Genomic DNA, 22,014 nt, shown 5'->3' with positions numbered 1-22,014 from the left:
TCTCTGAACAAGGGCTCAGAAATGCAAACAATGGCTGTGTTGTTAAGGGCCTGCCCACTGTGTATAAATATCTCTGGCAACCAGAGGCATTTCAAAACAGTGGAAGCACATTAAAATAATTGAAAAAAATAGTAGAAAGTACTTTTGCTTAACAGGATATTAAACGATTATCTAATTGGAACATAAATATGGAGTGAAATAAAGAAAAATGCTAAGATCTTCTGTAAAGTTTAGCGATTTAATTGAGGATGAACCCAATCAAAACGCTCGGTGTCAGCCCTGCCTGGAATCAAAGTGATATACCAGATACAAAGAACATCCAGCCCCTGGAGTAGGAACATTGCAGAGACATTTAGACTGTTGAGATACAGTAGGGAAACGGGTCTTCAGCTCACTGAGTCCATGCCGACCATACACCAGGACCAATTTTACAGAAGCCAATTAACCTACAAACCTGCACATCTTTGGAGTATGGGAGGAAACCAGAGCACCCGGAGAAAACCCACACATTCACAGTGAGAAAGTACAAACTCCGTACAAGACAGCATCTGTAGTCAGGATCAAACCTGGGTCTATGGCACTGCAAGGCAGCAACTCTACCGCTGCGCCACTGTGCCGCCTTGAGCTCTCAAAGGTGATTTTAGGGGTGGAGTGAGGGATCAAATACAATCTCATCTTATGTCCAGTACATTCCCTGTGACCTGGTGCAGAAGTCTGGAACATGTTAACCGGTGCACTGCATCTAACAGTTGGTTCACTACATCATCATTGTGCAGCTTGCATCACATTCTTGACCATCAGCTGCTGTGCATTTCACTCCAAAGCTTAAACGTAGGTCTATTTAAGCCAAAGATAGACACAAAAATGCAACAGTAAGGCAGCGGAACAGGCAGCATCTCTGGAGAGAAGGAATGGGTGGCGTTTTGGGTCGAGATCCTTCTTCAGATCAATGGAACCCATGATCCTGTGATGCTGTGGCTACACCAAATTTTTTGTGGTAATTTTGGGTAATTTAGCATGATTTTCCACCCATTCTTGACATATTTAGGCCTCAAGGAATTTTGAGGGATGGCATGTGGCACATTGTACCTGGACTAAAACTTTGAAAGGGTTTTGCAGGTAGTTCTACACTCCTGCCCCTGCAGGACTGGAGGAGGCTATAACCCTGATTATATTGCCTTTTGAAATGCACTTACCACTGTCGATTGACAGATTTTTTCAATCTATTTCCAGGAGAATTGAATTCCAAATCATGACAACTCAACGCTTAAGAAATATTTAAAAAATTTTTTTTTAAATTTCTTTATTTATATAGCACATTTTTAGTCAACTTGCATTGACCCCAAAGTGCTTCACATAATTACATCCACACACACAGGCAAAGGTGGGTGAAGTGTCTTGCCCAAGGACACAACAACAGTATGCACTCCAAATACTCCTCATCTCCCCATTGAGGCTTGCTCTGACAATGATCTCCATTCTTTATGCTAAATATAATGAGAAACTAAACACAAAGTGTCTACAAAACAGTCCCAACTCAAAATATTTTCTATCTAGCCCTTCCACATATGCTGCCTGACTTGCTCAGTTCCCCCAGCACTGTGTTTTGCACAATATTTCAACTTCCACAGATTCAAGTGTCTGTCATTACCAGAAACTATCAAATGTAATGCTTCTCAGTTCATTTTGTGCTGAGCTGAACCAAATTATTTCCATTCTCTAGCTTCGAATGTAAAGTCGTGCAAACATTTTCCTTGTTCTGCCTTTTACCATGACTCCTCTCTTTTTTTTTTCTAAATGCTCCCAATTCTGTTCATCTATGTTTGCTGCTATATTTCTCATCTCTGCCCTCCATTTTCCTCTCAGGTGTCATTTCAATCTTATCCTCTGGTTACAATCGTGCCTCCCTCTCTTAAATCATACCCTGTTTGCTTTTGTTATTCTTCTTCGGCTCAGAGTACAGCTGGAAGCTTTAGGCAAAAAGTGACACATTGCAGCTGCTGATAAGAAAACTAAAAGTGAGGAAAGACTTTCAGGAAGCTATGCTGTGGGGACTGGAGACTTGGATCTGGGGCTGGTCTGGGACAGTGTCGAAGCAGGATGGAAGTGAACTAGGTGGGGTCCGAACAGTGCTGGGTGGGTTCGAATTGGCTATGACAGATTGAATAGGATGTAGAGGAATGAGTGGTGGATTGCAGAAAGCCGAGCATGCAGGAAAGTTTAGCAATCATGGTGGGTGGAGCCAAAGTGAAGAAAGGATTTGCTGTGATTTATGAGGGCAGCCAGCACCAGGGAGGAACAAAGCTATTTGCAGAAAAATAACATCGAACAACGCCCAGCCCTATAATTGAAGACCCAGCTAAGAAAGGAATCAGCCTTGCTGGGAAACTTTGTCCGGGGTTTACACACAACTCTCCTGTTTGCAGCTGACTGGGCTACTTTCAGCATTTCATTGAAGATTGGTTATTTATATGTATTTTTAAGAATTAAATCATAGAGTGTGAAATGCAGTCATCATAAAAACAATTACGGAGACAAAAGGATTTGCAGATGCTGGAATCGTGAGGGAAAAAAAACACAAATAGCGAGATTAATTCCACGGGTCAGGCATAACCTGTGGAGGACGTAGATGGAATAGATGCACAGAGTCTCCTGCCCAGAATAGGTGAATGGAGGACAAGAGGACATAGGTTTAAGGTGAAGGGGAAAAGGTTTAATAGGGATCTGAGGGGTAACTTTTTCACACAAAGGGTGGTGGGAAGAACAAGCTGCCAGTGAAGATAGTTGACACTATCCCAACTTTTAAGAAACAGATAGACAGGTACATGGATAGGACAGGTTTGGAGGGATATGGCTAAACACGGGCAGTTGGGACTAGTGTAGCTGGAACATGTTGGCCGGTGTGGGCAAGTTGGGTTGAAAGGCCTGTTTCCACTCTGTCACTATGACTCTATGACTCTAGATAAACATCGTTTTGAGTCGGGATCCTTTTCATAAGAAGAATTCAACTTATTTACGAACTACGGTATATTCTCTCTGTCATGTGTCTGAATGTTTTTACAAACATACTTCATCCACTTACTCTGTGGCTATTATTAAAATATTAATTGAGCATAGTGAATATTAATTGTTTTATTTCACCTAATTCTATAATTTGTACTTTTAATAGTCTTTTTTTAATGGGCAAAACAAACAGAATTAGATCGAATGGAACTGAAACGTACATAAACTGATGGGAGTTCTAATGAGAGGTGATCTACATGAACTGCTTGTCCTCGCTCCACAGATACTGCTGGATATATCCTTATTTTCTCTTTTTTATTTTAAATATTCAGCATCTGCGGTATTTTGCTTGGAGCAGATTTCTTACCTACAATATTGGAATCATGCAAAATATTGTTCCCATTGCTAAATTTGTGTAACCGTATTTTCAGCTGTCTCAGATGCATGTTCATAATATACTTCAAGCCGATAGGTGTTGAAAATCCCACTGAAAAAATAATGAACTTTAGATTCTTTAGTTTAGTTTTAGTTTAGAAATACAGTGCAGAAACAGGCCCTTCGGCACATCGAGTCCTCGCCCATCCCCGCACATTAACACTATCCTACACGCACTAGGGACAATTTACACTTATGCCAAGCCAATTTACCTACATACCTCTACGTCTTTGGAGGAAAGGAAATCGAAGATCTCAGAGAAAACCCACATGGTCACGGGAGAACGTACAAACTCTGTACAGACAGCATCCATAGTCGGGATCGAACCCGGGTCTCCGGCACTGCAAGCGCTGTAGGGCAGCATCTCTATTGCTGTGCCACCCACATGTGCTAATCTCTTGAAATTATTACATGTCCGTTTATTAAATGATAGAACAGAAGCACTGTTCCTCTAGCTTCACCGTAGTCCTGGTCATCTCAATCCACAGCTAATCTTCTGTCCAAGAAGGAACTGCAGATGCTGGAAGATCGAAGGTACACAAAAATGCTGGAGAAACTCAGCGGGTGCAGCAGCATCTATGGAGCGAAGGAAATAGGCGACGTTTCGGGCCGAAACGTCGCCTATTTCCTTCGCTCCATAGATGCTGCTGCACCCGCTGAGTTTCTCCAGCATTTTTGTGTACCTGCTAATCTTCTGTCACTCACTTGAGAGTGACTACTGTAATAGGAAGAGTGATGGATTACAAGCTACCTGTGAAGACATGGGCAGCGAGGTCAGCCTGTGAGCTATATTTATGTGCATACTTGTAAACCTTTCAATTTACCTACTCCTAAAACCTATTAGGTATTGATGAGCTAGTATACCTCAGTAAAGGTTGGAGTTCCGATTTAAAAACATCAGTAATCCTAATGAATGGATCAAAGGTCGTACCTCCTTTACCCAGTCAAATTTATTAGTGTACTTGTAACAAGATCCATCACATATGCTGCACAAAGTAATCTTGCTTTGGCAAAGTCAAATATAAATATACAGTATCAGCAGGCACTGCCTGTTTGCAAAGGAGACCTTGGGCCATGGAACTGGATGCTGTCTCGGTGTTAAAATTCCCCAGATAGAGAGGCCAAATTTAGAATTGTTGTGTTACCCAGTAGGAATAGCGTGAGATCTTGAGTTAATGATTCACACCTGCATTCACTATGGAGATGGATATTACAGTTGGAGAATTTAGGGAGGGCAGGATGGTAAAATTCTAGAACAGATTAACACTAAAAATTAGGATGTATTAGATGTTTTAGTGGGTTTAAAGAGGAAAATTTAGTTTAATTTAGTTTAGAGATACAGCGCGGAAACAGGCCCTTCGGCCCACTGAGTCTGGCTGACCAGCGATCACCCCGTACACTAGCACTGACACTAGGGATAATTTACAGAAGCCCATTAATCCACAAGCCTGCATGTCTTTGGAATATGGGAGGTGACTGGAGCACCCAGAGAAAACCCACGCGGTCACGGGGAGAACATACGAACTCCGTACAGGATGGATTTGAAGGAACTGATGAGATATTACTGGAGTTCAAATAGAGATTTTATATCTCCTCTGACGAAGAACTCTGAAGAAGGATCACGACCCGAAACGTCACCCATTCCTTCTATCCAGAGATGCTGCCTGTCCCACCGAGTTACTCCAGTTTTTTGTGTCCATCTTTGGTTTCAACCGGCATCTGCAGTTCATTCCTACACATATCTCCTCTGGCCACAGGTGAAATGCCAGCTGACTAAAGGACAGAATGTGGTACCATTATTCAAGAGGGCCAGCAAGGATAAACAAGATAATAATGGGTCAGTGAGTCTAGCTCCAGGAGTAAGGAAATTATTGGAACATTTTCTGAAGGTGGAATTAATCTGTACTGGGGACTCAGTGATTAATCAAGGATAGTAAATGTGGCTTTTTCTTAAAGGGGAGATTTTGTTTGACTAATTTCATTGAATTTTTCAAGGAGATTTCTAAATGCGTCAATTAGAGTAGCTCAGTTAATGAAGCCTACATAGAGTTTAGTAGGAACTTTGGCAAAGTCCCACGAGGAGCTGGTCCGAAAGGTAAGAGCCCATGGGAACCATGTCAATTTGACAAATTGGAAAGAAAATTAGCTTGGTGATAGGACGTGGAATTTAATGGTCGAGAGCTGCATTTACAAATGGAAACTTGTCACTGGTGGTGTATACAGGGATTGGCACAAGGACCCTTACTATTTATTCAATGCATTACTGATCTGGATGTGTGAATATAGGGGACATGATTAGTATAACTCAAAGATAAAAATTGGTGATATTATTCGTCAGGAGAGTCTTTAACTACATATGTTAATAATAAGTTAGTGAGGACTCAGCAATGGCAGGTGGAATTTAATACAGCAAAAATGTGAGTTGTTGCGTTTTGAGAAGACTAATATGGCTAAGATATCTACAATAAATGGTAGGACCATAACATACTGAGGAGCAGGACCTTGGTTTACATGTCCAAGAATCCATGAAGACAGTAACACTGGTAAATAAGATAATTAAAAAGTCACCTAGGATACTTGCCTTCATTAAATGAGGCCCGGACTTTAAGACCAGAAAGTTATGTAACAACTATATAAAATATTCATACGGCCACAGCAGGAGGCACTTAGTGCACTTCTGGTCAACATGTTCCAAAAGGATGTGATTGCACCAGAAATGGTGCAGAGTAGATTCACAAGGATTTGACGTGGGATAAGTTACAGTTAGGATAGACAGGATTTATTTTCCATGAAGCAAAGGAGGCTAGAGATGAAGCTGAGTGATGTACGCAACATTGTGAGAAGCACAGATAGGGAAGACGGCAAAAAGCTTTCCCCGCAGCAGAAGTGCTTATAATCAGAGGGTATGGGATTCATTTAAAAGTTTGGCGATTCAGAGGAGATTTGGGGAAGAATAGTGTGTACAAATTGGCTTAGAAATATTGTCTAAGATGTATTTAGATGAGCACTAGAAATGCTATACACGGAGTACTGGGAAATAGAATTAACGTAGATAGGTACTTGACAGCCAGCTGGACAGATGTGCTAAGTGGAGAGAATGGACAGGCTTATGGCGCCTTCACGCCCATGTTGGTTTTGCATACAGCCTGTAAGCGGTGACTCGCCAGCAGTCTCACGGGAAGGTCCAACCGCAAGAGCTCAATAACAAATCCAAGATCAGATGCACTAATTGGCCTAATCTACACACGGGTTATGATTGGTGAGAATGTGGGTAAAAGGGGCTTCTGGAATAAACGTGACACAAGGTGTCTGACTCAGCTACGTAAGTGTTGTTTGCTCTTTGGTTTCTGTCGTGGGATTCAGTAGATCCTACAGACTACTTTTTGAGTTGGACCCTTCTTCAGACTAATGAAGGCGGGAGGAAAAAGCTGGAAAAAGAGGTGGGGATGGGTCAAAGCTTGGCAAGTGGTAGGTGGAGACAGGGGGGGGGGGGATATTGACAAAGGCTAGAGGTAAAAATGAGACAAAATGGTCTCAGTTGTGGAAAGAATTAAAATGAAATATAAAGTCCGAGGGAGAGTTATCAATGAAAGGTTACAGAGGATGGGGAAAGAGGGGATAAATGGGATGAGGGGATGGGAGAGGTGTGTGCAGGGGGATGTGGGAGGAGCAGGGTGACTGGGGTTGTGGGTGCTGGTGGGAGAGATAAGTGCACACTGGGTTGAGAGGCAGGAGAAAGAGCTAGGAGGTAGGAGGTTGTATTACTTGAACTTGGAGAATTCAATGCTTATATTATTGGGTTGTAACCTACCCAAATGAAATATGAGGTGCTAATGCCCCTGTCCCACTTAGGAAACCTGAACGGAAACCTCTGGAGACTTTGTGCCCCACCCAAGGTTTCCGTGCGGTTCCCGGAGGTTGCAGGTGGTTGCCGGAGGATGCAGGTAGTGAAAGCAGGTAGGGAGACTGACAAAAACCTCCGGGAACCGCACGGAAACCTTGGGTGGGGCGCAAAGTCTCCAGAGGTTTCCGTTCAAGTTTCCTAAGTGGGACAGGGACATAAGGTTCTACTTTGTTTGTGGCCTCACTCTGGTGAGGAGACCATGGACAGACAGGTCTGGATGGAAATAGGAAGGGAAATTAAAATGATTAGCAACTGAGAGATCCAGCAGGCAGTGGTGAACTGAGTGCAAGTGTTCATCAAAACAGTCATGATAAATTATGAATCAGATTAATAATGTTTGCTTTATTCATATTTAGTGTAGATATATCATATGGTTGTTATGTGAATAGAAAAGTTCTCATTTTAGAAAGGAAATCAGGTTTGCCCTGAAGACAGGAGGTGCCCTGTAATGTGACGTTTATCCATCACATCTTTATACGGCTAGTGCCCCTTCACTCCTTGGGCAATTTACAGAGGCCAATTAACCTACAAACCTGCACATCTTTGGGATAGGGGAGGAAACCAGAGCACCCAGAAGAAACTCATGCAATCACAGGAAGAATGTGTAAACTTCTCACAGATAACATACGAGCGTAGGATTGAATCCGGGTCTCTGGGCTGTGAGGCAGCAGGTCTACTAGCTGCGTCACTGTGCCATCCTTTGTTGGTAATGATGCAGAATCCACCAGGATCCATATTGGAACCAGTGGGTAGCAGAGAACTCTTCTTCAGTGAGACCTTTGGCAAACCTGGGACCCAGAAAGGGCAATGGAGATACACAGGGTGGGGACACTACATTGCAAGGTTGTTTTGATGAGAAGAGGAATGTCAATGGAGCTACAACCAGACATTTAATTAATGTTCATGTTCCTAGGTTCTAGGAGCAGAATTAGGTCTTTCAGCCCATCATGTCTACTCTGCCATTCAATCATGGCTGATCCATCTTCCCCTCTTAACCCCATTCTCCTGCCTTCTCCCCATAATCCCTGACACCCATACTAATCAAAAATCTGTCAATCTCCGCCTTATAAATATCCATTGACTTGGCCACCACGACCTTCTGTAGTTCTGTTGCAATGAATTCCACAGATTCACCACCTCAGTCACCTCACCTGCAGAATCAGTTATTGAATATTTTCTAAAATAAGGATGTAGGTCTACTTTACTTCATTATGATGCCTCAGCTGGAATGATAGATGAAAAGTGAAAAAAAGATTGATGCTGAAAATCTGAAATAAAACAGAGAGTCCTGTGGATACTCAGACGATCGGGCAGCATCTGCGGAGAGAGAAAACGGGTTCAATGTTTCAGGTCAATGACCCCGCTCATTAGCAGACCATTATACACTACCCTCACTGTTCAAGCAGTTTTATATCAATGAGGAACATTTACAGATGATCAGATCGAAAATTATTTCTGCTCCTGCTTTCATAAGATGTTTTTTTATAGTTAATTGTGGAGTTTATTAATTCATGACATTCTTGAAAGGAGGTGTCACAGGTATAGCATTGCCATGAATAAATAATATTTCTGCCTCATTTCTCATTCACTTTTCCTTTTATTGTTTTCAACTGGTGTTGAAACCAGAGCCAGAAATGACTGTCCTGGTTTTTGGATGATTACTGATCTGGTCCATGCAGGAGCAGACATAGTTCTAACCACATTTTATTTTGCTATTTAAGGGGCAGCACAGTGGGGCAGCATTAGAGTTGTTGCTTTACAGTGCCAGAGACCTTGACTACAGGTGTTATCTGTATAGAGTATGTATGTTCTCCCCATGACTACCTGAGTTTCTCTGCGAGCTTTGGTTTCCATCCATATTGCAAAGATGTACAACTTTGTAAGTTAATTGACTTCGGTAACAAAATTGTAAACTGTCCCTAGTGAGTCGGATCGTGTTAGTGTACGGGGTGATCGCTGGGCGGCACGGGCTCGTTGGATGAAGAGACCTGTTTCCACGCTGCATCTCTAAAGTCCAAAGAAACCAAATGGCACGTTGGCCTTCATTGCGAGGGAATTCGAGTATAAGAGCACGGAGGTCCTACTGCAGTTGTACAGGGCCCTGGAGAGACTGCATCTTGAGTATTGTGTGCAGTTTTGGTCTTCTAGTTTGAGGAAGGACATTCTAGCTATTGAGGGAGTGCAGCGTAGGTTCACCAGGTTAATTCCTGGGATGGCGGGACTAACATATGATCTAATAATCGATTGACTGGGCTTATATTCACTGGAATTTAGAAGGATGAGAGGGAACCTTATAGAAACATATAAAATTCTTAAGGGATTGGACAGGCTAGATGCAGGAAAAATGGTCCTGATGTTGGGGGAGTCCAGAACCATGGGTCACAGTTTAAGAATAAGGGGTATGCTATTTTGGACTGAAATGAGGATAAACATTTTCAAAGTTGTGAATCTGTGGAATTCTCTGTCACAGAAGGCAGTGGAAGCCAATTCACTGGATGTATTTAAGAGAGAGTTAGATATAACTCTTTGGGCAAACGGAATCAAGGGATATGGGGAAAAAGCAGGAACAGGGTACTGATTTTGGATGATTAGCTATGATCATATTGAATGGTGGTGCTGACTTAAAGGGCCGAATGACCTACTCCTGCATCTATTTTCTATGTTTCTATGTTTCTAAGCCTAAAGAGTTTCTTCCATTTTTACCACAAATTAATATTATTTCTCTCAATGATGTAAAACCACCAGCAATTTCCCAATACAAACAAGAGGGCATAGGTATAAGGTAAGGTGACAGTGGTTAAGGAGAACTGAGGGTTGAGGTTTCTGCATAGAGAATAGTTGATATCGGGAACATGCTTCCAGAGGAAGTCATGAACTCATGCAGAGTTACCGCATCTACAAGGCAAACACTTACAGTACATAGACAAGGTTTAGAAGGATACGTTCCTGCAGTGGGGAAACAGGATTACTGTAAATGGGCAAAATTGCAGAAACAATGCATGTCCAAACCTACCAGCCTTCCATCATTAAAAAATGTATATAAATAATGCAATATTTAATGGGTATGAGCAACTAGTTCTACAAGACGTTGGTGAGGCCACATTTAGAGTATTGTGTTCAGAGTTGGTTACCCTGTTATAGGAAATATGTTAAGCTGAAAAGGATGCAGAGACAATTTACGAGGATGTTACCAGACTTTTTTTACATAACTGGTGGCAGGTACTTAGAGTTAGCTGCCAAAGGAGGTCATTGAGGCAGGTACTATCACAATGCTTTAAAGATATTTGGACAGGTACTTGGATAGGACAGGTTTAGAAGGACATGAGCCAAATGCAGGCAGGTGGTACTAGTGTAGATGGGGCATACTGGTTGGCATGGGCAAGTTGGGCCAAAGGGCCTGTCTCCGCACTATATGGCTCAAAAATGTATGAATCTCAAACACTCAAAAGCCAGCTATGATACTTTTGGCCCACCATACACTTACACTATCCTACACATACTAGGGACAATTTACAATTATACCACGCCGATTAACCTAAAAACCTGTACGTCTTTGGAGTATGGGAGGAAACCAGAGCTCCCGGAGAAAACCCACGCAGGTCACGGGGAGAACGTACAAACTGCATGCAGATAGCACCCGATGTCAGGATCGAACCAGAGTCTCTGGGACTGTAAGGGAGCAACTCTATTGCTGCACCTCCATGCTGCCTTTCACACAGCCAACTCTTCCCCACAATTCTCTTTCCTCTCGCCTACACCAGTCATAAATGACAACAGCAAATTAGCCTTCTAAAACCAGCTTGAAACTTCGGATTGAAACTTCGTGAAGAGAATCAATATGACCAACACCACCACGTCTGAAGTCAGAATTGAACCTGAATTGCTGGAGCTGTGCAGCAGCAGAACTAACCGCTGTGCCACTGAGCAAGGCCACTATGCCACTTCAAGCCTTATGGTTAAAATGAGATTAACGAGACAATTAACCATCAAATCAAATACTCGATCTGTGGCCAATCCATTACAAATAAACAATCCAAATCTAATAACGTTAACATCTATTGTTCAGTATTACATATTGACACTTTGAATTGATTGCAAATGTTGGTATTTGAATAACCAAAGAGCAAATATCAGTCCCTAAACAATAAAGGTTTCACTTCCATGAAGCTACAGATCAATCAATTGATTTTCATTCTCACATTTAAAAGCCACCTGTGCCTTGTTCATTGTGCCACCCATCCAATAAGGAATTGTGCTTGAGAGAAGCACGAGTTGCAACCAGAAAAGTTACTCATAAGTACATTCTTCAAGGTGCACTCTTTGAGATGGCTTGCTAAGGCTTATACTGATGGTCTCGCCATCTTGATATGACATAGCAATAACAGAGAGTTGGAATAAAGCATTTTCGCCTGTTTGTAAATGTGAACAAATCTTGATATTCCCGGTTTTCTAAATTAGATTCAGCAAATTTTAAAAAAAAATCATGAGTTAAAAGGAATGTAGGAAGTGGAATCCAGTTAACTTCATGAAAAAAAGAAAATGTCAACAAAATTAATTAGAAATAATATTGTCAGAAATGCCCAACATATCACAGATCATCTGGAAGTGGAAAATCTGACTTACATTTCTGATGGAAAGTTTTTATAATGAAGAATATTATCCAGAAGTGTTCAAAGGCAGCTGCTTTATTAGTAGACAGGTCTTATGCCAGAGAGCCATGGCAAATGTCATCTCTCTGCCATTTCAATAATACTGTGCTTGATTAAACTTTGATCATTTCTGCCAACTCCAATTGATCACAGACATTCCCTTTATTCTCTCCACCGTCAGCTTATTTGCAATTTGACATGTTTCGTTTCTACCTTTTCCTAATTCAGATTAAAGATTATTAGAGGGTGGTGAATTTGTGGAATTCTTTGCCACAGAAGACTGTGGAGGCAGTCAGTGGATATTTTTATGGCAGAAATAGACAGATTCTTGATTAGTAGAGGTGTCAGTGGTCATTGGGAGAAGGTTGGAGAATGGGGTTAGGAGGGGGAGATAGATCAGCCATGATTGAATGGTGGAGTAGACTTGGGCCAAATGGCCTAATTCAACTCCTATTCCTTATGACAAACTTGAAGCATTAAGTCTGTTTCTCCCTCAACTGACCTCCTGAGTTTTTCCAGCATATTCCATTTTTGTTCACACTCCCAGCATCTGCAACTTTTTGCATTAAAATTCCTGGTACTACATCCTTTCTGTAAGGTGGTGAGCAGAATTCTAGCTCTGGCCTAACCAATGTTTAACACACCCTCACCATGAACTCCCTGCTCTCATAGTCTATTCTCCATCATTCGGAGAATAAAATAAGGCATTTGGAATAGGGAAGGAGTGATGGCCAGTAGAGTGGTGCAGATGATCTAGCTAGGAGCTACCTCACAGTTCCAGCAGCCCAGGTTCAATCCTGAAATCCGGTGCTGTCCATGTGGAGTTTGCACATTCCCCTTGTACCTGCATGGGCTTCTTGCAAGTGCTCCAGTTAACAAAAGCGTTTCACTGTACCTCGGTACATGTGACAATAAACTAAAGTAAACCATCTCACATCCCAAAAATCTGCAACTTGGTAGAATAATTGTCCGCTATAAATTGTATCTAATTTGGAGGTAAGCGGTGAAATCTAGAGGGAATTGGTGAAAAGGTGATCATAATAAAGTGGGATAAGTGTGTTTCATGGACTCAGTGGGCCAAATGATCAGTTTCTGTGCAATAACTCTATGACCCTGTTAACCCCTTGGACGACCTTTTTGCTTATACTCCAACCTTCAAGGATCTGTGGGCTCTGGCACTCTTCCCAATATCACACCATATATTGTTTTTGTTTTGTTTTGTCTTGCCTCACTTCCCCATCCCAACTTGATGGACCTTACTTTCCCTTTAATTCCAATTGACATTTATCTACTACCTGATCTGTCTACTTGCTAGGGTTGCAATGCAAAGGTACTGTTAACCGTTCGAGTAGTGCAAATATTAACAGTAATGTTCTGTTCTTTAAATTCACTAATTGGCATCAGGAAGGAGGTGTATATTGTATTAAAAGCAAATGTTAACCTTCTTTGTTGACCATGCAATTACTTTAAAGGAATAATGTTAATATGCAGCCCATTTCAACAGGTCTGTACATGTTTTCTTTTTGTCTTATCTCAAAATTAAACATTAGTTTCCCTGGCACTAATAGATACAACACACTGGTGTATTTCTAGTCTGTCATATATAATCTTATCTGGTTTTTGATAGTTACTATGTTGTAGGTTCATTGAGTTTTTTCACAATATCTTTCTGCAGTGTAGAATTTTCAAAAGTACATCACATTAGCACTTCCAGATTAAAAAATATTTCTATATATTTGCCTTAGTGGGGCCCTCTACATCAGTAACTTTGTATGGAAGTGACAAGTAAGTAGCCATCCCTCGCCTGCCAACCCGCTCTCACTTTCCACTAACCCCCACCCAACTCAGTGCGCACCCATTTCTCCCTCGATCTTGCCTGAGCCACCCCACTCCTATCCGCACGTTTGTTCACTTATCTCCCTTCCTGGAGTCCCTCACTTTCCTGTTATCTCCCCCCTTGCCTTCCTCCCATCCCCTTCCACCTATACCCCTAGCTCTGGCTTTCCATATCACTCCTCCTCTCTCTCCTTATCTGACCCTTTTATCTCCTTTTCATCTCTAGTTTCTGGAATTTACTCCACCCATCGGTCAATCAACCCCCCTCCCCCCTCTCACTGTATCCACCCATCACTTACCCACCTCTTTTGTCCAGCTGCCCACCCCCCTACTACAATCAATCTGAAGAAGGCTCACAACCCGAAACGTTGCCTGAATATTCCCTCCACATATGCAGCCTGAGCTGCTGAGTTCCTCCAGCACATTGTGTTTTGCACAATTCATTCCCACACTGTGACTGCAACTCTTTTAATCCAGAACACAAGGTACTGCAGATGCCTGTTTACTAAAAGAAAACACAGAGTGCTGGAATAACTGAACCATCGCTTATCCATGTCTACCAGAGATGTTGCCCGACCCGCTGAGTCTCTCCAAGCACTTGTTGTTTCCCTTTTGATCCAACTTGTTTGAACTGAAATGGCAAAGGGTGCTCCAGAACATTGGGTTCAGTCAATTAAGGTTAATGGAAGGAATACAGTGAATTATAGTAAAATTAGATACATAAATAAAACAGGCCAAGGGAAAGGTTAAAAAGGTAAGAAAAAAAGAAAATATTTCAAATGTAAAGTTCAGCAAATGCCTGGGAATAATTTATTAGTAGGGAGAATGAGATTGCACAATTTCATTGTCCTCTCTCTGGGTTAAAGTTGAATGTCAGGGCCATTGTTACCAACACCACCCGATTGCATAGCATTGAACGGTTCACTTCATCTGTTACAAACAGCACAGATCTCCGATCATTGTAAAACTGAGGGCAAAGTGGTCTTTCTTTTGGCTTTGCCAAGGCCAGCTGGCATGGTGTGGAATTTATATGAAGTGTATCTCTGGGTTGCCACAAACCGCTGCGGTTTCGCGTATCTGCCACAGCGAGCACAGAGAACCTGCCATTCGCTTGTTGGTACTTTCTTTGCCCACACAACTGGCCATCTGTCGAAACCACTTCACGAAACGTTTGCAATGCAAACGCCAAGAACTGTGGAGCTCACTGTGTGTGTGTGTGTGTGTGTGTGAGCTCGCTTTTTTGTTTTAGCCACTGCGAAATTACAGGCGCTGGAATTCACATCTGATTGCTTTGGAGGGTGATGTTAAACAGACATGTTTGTACGCATACCTGCAAATGTATGCATTCTCCACATGCTAATAATTATGGGCAGGGCCGTGCTACTCACCGCTCGCCACCTAGTCCGCATTGACCTTAATTGTCAAAGTAACATTTTCAACATTACAAGCAATAACAACAGCCAAATGTTACTGACAATAATACTTCCATGTACCAACCTGTTAGGACAATTTTTGTTGAAATTCCCGCTGGTTGGAATAGCGTATTTTCAATAGATAACCATTATAGAAATTAAATTATTTGTTCAGAGCCGCATCCATGTATCACACCAACTTTCTTTGGCGCTGAATTAGCATTTGGTAGTTCGACAAGTTCTCTCGTAAACTTACCTTGTTGCTTTCGACTGACCGGTAACTCTTTCACGCGGCGTGTATGCGGCTTCTGTGTCCAACATTCCCGGAAAGCCTCCTTCAAATAATGAATTCCATTGCACTGATGGTTTACTCATTAATTGTGACCCTGTGTGGATGCCGGGGATGCTTGGTGGGCGGTTTGGCACGGTCCCACGCCTGAAAACCTCCCACCTGCTTAAGATACAAAACAACAGCATCGCCCTTTAACGAGCAGACCAGAAACTTTCAGCTCAAAGCGACCTCGATCAATGTGCACGATGTTGAATCTCGAACATTGGGCCGAAATAGTCAGCTTTAATAGTTGGGAAAAACTCGCAAACCAAGTGAGCAACAGAGCGTGGAATGTATGAATGATGCTGATAAATCGATCGAAAGGTTACCCCTAGTGCGTTCGATTTTATCTTTGAGACTGTATTGAGATTGTTTTGGGATGATTTCGGTTTATTGGGGAACCTCAGTTTGAGACGTGGCTCGCTGTGAAAATCAGTGGGAAGCGAATACTGCGCGTTTGTTGTTGGTTACCAGAAGGAGATTTGGCAGCGGGAAGTTTTTGCTTCGGATCGCTTGCAGTGACCTCTGCTGGAAGATGCCGGCGGGTGGACCTAGGTAACAGGCTCTTCGCAGTCCTACCGTTAGAGTTGGGCACTTGGGCAGTTTACACCCCAGCTTTCTGAAGAAGGATCTCGACCGATGTATTCAAGAGAGAGTTAGATATAGCTCTTTAGGGCTAACTGAATCAAGAGATATGGGGATAAAGCAGGAATGGGGTACAGATTCTGAATGATCAGCCATAATCATATTGAATGACAGTGCTGGCTGGAAGGGTCGAATGGCCAACTCCTGCACATATTTTCTATGTTTCTAAGTTGGGCCAAAGAGCCTGTTTCCACACCGTATCACTCTATGATTCTAGATAAGCATCGTTTTGATATGAAGACCCTTTTTATATGAAGATTACGATCAAATTACGAAAGAATTAAATTCAATATTCTCTCTGTGTGTCTGTTTTTAAAAACATACTTCATTCACTTTGTGGATATTATTAAAATATTAATTGAACACATTGATTATTAATTGTTTTATTTCAACTAATTCTATAATTTGTACTTTTAACAGTTTTTTAATGGGCAAAACAACAATACAATACAATACAAATTTATTGTCATTTGAGCCTCAGTGAGACTCAAACGAAATTTCGTTTCCACAGCCATACAAACAAAGACAATGTCCTACAGACATACACACAATTAAATTCACACAAACATCCATCACAGTGAACCCACTGTGATGGAAGGCAAAATCTTTTCTCTCCCCTGCTCTCAATGTCTCTCCCGATGTCCAAGCCCCAGGCGGGTGATGATAAGTCCCACAGCCATTTTAGGCCGCGCGGGGCGATTTACAGCCCCGCTCCCGGTCTGAAAGTACAAAGTTGGAGCCCCCGGCGGGCGATGGTGAGTGTCACGGCCATGAAGCCGCGCCAGGTGATGTACGGTCCCGGTCCGGGTCGTTCCAACCCCGCGACACGGGCTGGAGAAGTCGCGTTGCGGGAGCTCCGGGAAGCGGTCTCTCTCTCCCCACCCGGACCCGTGAGCTCCCGATGTCCCAGTCCACCGGACCTGCGGCTGCGTTACTGGAGCCTCCGAGCCCCAGGAGTCGAGTCGCAGCAGCGAGTCACCACCGCTCCCCACGCTCCGAGGCCGGCCAGCCCCACGATGGTGAGTAGTCCGCAGCTCCGCATTCTCCCGAGCCCCCGGGTCTTTCAGGTTGGAGGCCGCTCCACGGTGCTAGGCCCCAACGACAACGGAGACCCGACAGGGAAAAGGTCGGGTCTCCCAGACAGGGAAGAGATTTAAATTAGTTTCCCCCTCCCCCCCCCACACCGCCCCCCATATATACACATTTAAAACTAGTATTAAAAAACACCAAACACTACATTTAACTAGACAAAAAAAAAAAAAAAAAATGAAATGAAATGAAACAGAATGAAATCAAATGGAACTGAAACGTACATAAACTATGGGAGTTCTAATGAGAGATGATCAACGTGAAGTTGATTGTCCCCTCTCCACAGATACTGCGTCCCACTGAATATATCCTTATTTCAAATATTCAACATCCAATGAGATAAACAGCCTGTAGAAGGGTCTCGACCAGAAACGCCACCATTTTGTTTTCTCCAGAGATGCTGCCTGTTCCACTGAGCTACTCCAGCATGTTGTGTCTATCCAGCAGTATGAATATTGACTTCTCTAACTTACCTTTGCTTTCCCTCGCTCTCTATCCCTCCCCTTCCTAGTTCTCTGACCAGTCCGACTGTCCCCCTGATTAAATTTTATCTGTATGCTTCGTTGTCACCTTCTCCCAGCTAACAATGATCCATTCTACATTTTACTTGAGATGCATCCCTTTTGATGTCTGGTTTTCACACCTTACACTTCCTTATCTCCGTCTCCCTCGACCCTCAGTCAGAAGACAGGTCTCGACCCAAAACGCCACCCATTCCTTCTATCCATGCCGCCTGCCCTGCTGAGTTACTCCAGCATTTTGAGTCTATCTGAGAGTTGGATTCCTGCCTCTGTGCTTGCAGTACTGAGGGTGGGACAGTGACTCAGGGGGAGAGAGGGAGAGAGGGAGAGAGGGAGAGAGGGAGAGAGGGAGAGAGGGAGGGAGCGAGAGCGAAAGGGAGAGGGGGAGAGAGGGAGAGAGGGAGAGAGGGAGAGAGAGAGGGAGAGAGGGAGAGAGGGAGAGGGAGAGAGAGAGAGAGAGAGAGAGAGAGGGAGGGAGAGAGAGAGTGAGAGGGAGAGGGAGAGGGAGAGGGAGAGGGAGAGGGAGAGGGAGAGGGAGAGAACCACAGTTTGCCTACACCACAGTGATAAGCAGAAAATGGTTAAACAAAGAGAGATTGATTTTGGAGATTATTCCCCAAGCCTTGCTGTAATATATTAGGACAGCAGTTGGTGATAATGTACAATTCTCACAATGATGCTTACCCAATAATCCATAAGACAAATAAGTGACAAGGGGCAAAGAGGGTATATGGAACGAGATGTTGGAGGAGGTAGTTGAGACAGGTACTATAACAGAGATGGACACATAATGCTGGAACAACTCAGCAGCTTAGGCAGCATCTCTGGAGAGAAGAAATGGGTGATGTTTTGTGTCTTTCATCACACTCTGAAGAAGGAACTCACCCTGAAACTTCACCCATTCCTTCTCTCTGGAGATGCTGCCTGTCCCCTTGAGTTGCTCCAGCATTTTGTGTCTGTCTTCGGTGTAAACCAGCATGTCCAGACCCGAAACATCACCCATTCTCTCTCTCCAGAGATGCTGCCTATCCTGCTGAGTTACTCCAGCTTTTTGTGTCTATCTTCGGTTTAAACCAGCATCTGCAGTTCCTTCTTACACATTTCATCTGCAGTTCCTTCCAACAATATAACAACTTTCAAAAAGACATTCGGATAGGTACATGGTTAGGAAAGGTATAGAGGGATATGGGCCAAACATGGGCTGCTGAGACTGGTGTAGATGGGGCATGTTGGCCGGCATGGGCAAGTTGGACCTAAGGGCCTGTTTCCATGCCGTATAACTCTATGAAGAGCCAAAGGCCACGGCATTGAATTCTCCAATGTTATGGAACTTCTGCAAACACCTGCCTCACCACTTCCCTCCCCCCCACCCTCCACCCCCCACCCTCCCCTTTCTCCCTTCCTCCACTAAAAGTCTGCTAACCAGCTCGACAGTTCACAACTGTGCATCCTTCCTGTGCTCACACCTGTCTCTGGCCATCAATTAGCCTATCAGCAAACCTCCTTGCCTAAAGTTATCTGCCAGCCCTCATTTATCCTTGTTTTCTCTTCCAGTTTTTTCCGCACTCTCTGAAGAAGGGTCCCGACCCGAAACGTCACTTTCTCCAGAAATGTTGCCTGACCCACTGAGTTACTCCAGCATTTTGTGTCTACTTAAGCTCACCACAAATACAGGAATCTAGAACAAAAACGGAACGTTGGAAGAACTCAGCGGGTCAAGCAGCATCTGTGAGGACCTGACGCAGGATCTTGACTAATGCCCTTTGCCTCCACAGGTGGTGGGTGGGGGTCAAGCAGAGCATCAAATTCCCATCCTTCTGCCAACAATCATGAAACATGTTGAACATTTTAAATGTTGAAAAGAATGCTGAAATCTAAATAAAAACAGAAGATGTTAGAACCACACAGCCATTGAACCTTCATCTGTAGAAACAGACACAGAGTTAATGTTTCAGTCTGTAAACCCTTTATCAGAACTGGGAAAAAGAGAAAGCAAAGGTTGTTTTAGATCACTGAGGTTTGGCTGAGGCATTGGGAATGTTGGTGTTTTAGTGTGGCCAGGGTTGCTATGGTGATGGGTAGCGTAGGGTCCAGTTGTACAGCCAAATGTGTTAATGGAGACAGTTAGAGGTTGATAACAGATGAAAGAGATAGGAATGTGGGGCATATTGAGGGCGTGTGAGCATGGTATAATGTGCATGGGTTTCGCAGAGTTATCCAACATGGAAATGGGTCCTTCAGCCCACTGGGTCCGTGTCAGTCATCAAGCAATCACTTACCCTAACCCTACACTATTTTCATTTTATTCTCCTCATCGTTCCATCACTCACCTACATACTGAGAGCAATTAAGATTGGCCAATTGGCCTAACAACCTTTATGGATGTGGGAGGAAACCAAAGCACCCAGAGGAAAGCAATGTAGTCTGAGGGAGAACATGCAATGTTTACAGGGACAGCACCAGAGGTCAGGCACTGCGAGGGAGCAACTCTACTCACTGCACCATTAGGCTGTCCTGCTTTTACTTGCACTTAACTTGACTTCCTGAAAGAAGTCAACTTTAACTTCCATTATAAAAGCAGAAAATGCTGGAAATACCTCAGCAGGTTAGTCAGCATCTGAGCAGAGAGAAACAGACCAAATGTTTCAGATCTGAGATTCTTTATCAGTGCTCCCTCAGGATGTCATCCTCCTGACGGAACCCGAATGGAGCTTCTGAAAGCTTTCCACTGTACCTCGGTATACGTGACAATAAACTAAACTGAACTGCCCCACTCTTCCATCAGAAGTTGATGTCTAAATCATGGGGCGTGTAAAGGGTTGAAGGTAATCGCTTCTCTATACTTAGGTGAGGGGAAGTCAGTCTGACACAAGATTTCCTCTTTCCATAACTCTCCAAATAGGAGTGGACATGGATTGCTTTAAGAAGGCAATCTGTCTTCTTTAATCTTATACCACTTTGATGCTTGGACATGAAAGAAAACTGAATTTTTGAAAAGCTCTTCACATCCTCTTCTTGGGATTCAAAATTCCTTTCAAGTGTAATCACTGTTGTTTGGAAGAATCATGGAAGGCTATGGTGAGTCTGAAGAAGGGTCTTAACCCAGAATGTCACCTATTCATGTTCTCCAGAGTTGCTGCCTGACCTGCTGAGTTATTCCAGCACATTATTTCCTATCATCGCTGGCAAATTTTATACAGCAAAGTGATAATGACTGGGTCATACTAAATGAAAGATAACTATTGAGTAGGAAACCAAGAATAATTCCCCTGCCCTTCAAGGTAGATCCATAAGATGTTAAATGACCATCTGAGAGACCCCACAAGGATACACATTTAGCCTCCCATTGTAAAGCTGGTCATTCTGGTTGCGAGGTGCTCCCTCAGCACTGCACTGCACTGGACTCCACTATCAGTAAAAGCATCAGTGAGAGTTCAGGAAATGTTCTTGTGATAAGAAGCAATAGACATTTGGACAGATTAAAGAAGCTTGGACTATTCGCTCTGGAGACAAGAAGGCTCAGTGGTAGCAAGGTAGCACCTTTGGGAAAGGGATGTGAAAATTGTGATTGGTTTAGGAGCCTGATATCAGTGGGGAAGTTGTCCTTAAGTGGGTCGGTTTAAATTTGAGAAAATCCTTGTTGGACATGTCAAATCTACTCAGATGCCCAAGAAAGTAAATATGCTGATTTGCTTTCTTGATTACTACTGGTGAAGGGACCAGGTTAGGTTTCTGGTGATATGGATACCTAGGAACTCACGACAGATGGCACAATGGGCTAAGTGTTCGGCTGGCAACCGGAAGGTAGCCGGTTCGAATCCCGCTTGGAGTGCATACTGTCGTTGTGTCCTTGGGCAAGACACTTCACCCACCTTTGCCTGTGTGTGAATGTGTGTGAATGTGTGTGAGTGATTGGTGGTGGTCGGAGGGGCCGTAGGCGCAGAATGGCAGCCACCCTTCCGTCAGTCTGCCCCAGGGCAGCTGTGGCTACAGAAGTAGCTTACCACCACCGAGTGTGACTGAGGAGTGAATGACTAATGCGATGTAAAGCGCCTTGAGTATTAGAAAGGCGCTATATAAATCCCATCCATCATTATTATTATTATCTCTATAGTAGCACTGTTGATGAGGACACGGTTGTGCTCATCCCCTCACGCCCTTAGATCAACAACCTACTCTCGCATCGTGC

General features: G+C 43.3%; 1 protein-coding gene across 2 annotated transcripts in view; it reads right to left on the bottom strand.

Moving 5' to 3' along the window:
• rassf9 (Ras association domain family member 9) overlaps nt 1-16,057 on the bottom strand; it is a 31,405-nt gene extending 15,348 nt beyond the window's left edge. Inside the window, exon 1 of one of the 2 annotated variants that reach the window (XM_033038195.1) lies at nt 15,440-16,057. The gene's annotated coding sequence lies outside the window, so the exon portion shown is untranslated. The remainder of the gene's footprint in view (nt 1-15,439) is intronic. The other variant, XM_033038194.1, reaches the window with a different exon arrangement.
• Nucleotides 16,058-22,014: the final 5,957 nt, after the last annotated feature.

This window comes from Amblyraja radiata, chromosome 19, assembly GCF_010909765.2.
Source record: "Amblyraja radiata isolate CabotCenter1 chromosome 19, sAmbRad1.1.pri, whole genome shotgun sequence".
NCBI classification, from domain to species: domain Eukaryota; kingdom Metazoa; phylum Chordata; class Chondrichthyes; order Rajiformes; family Rajidae; genus Amblyraja; species Amblyraja radiata.
This window is presented reverse-complemented; position numbering and strand designations above follow the sequence as displayed.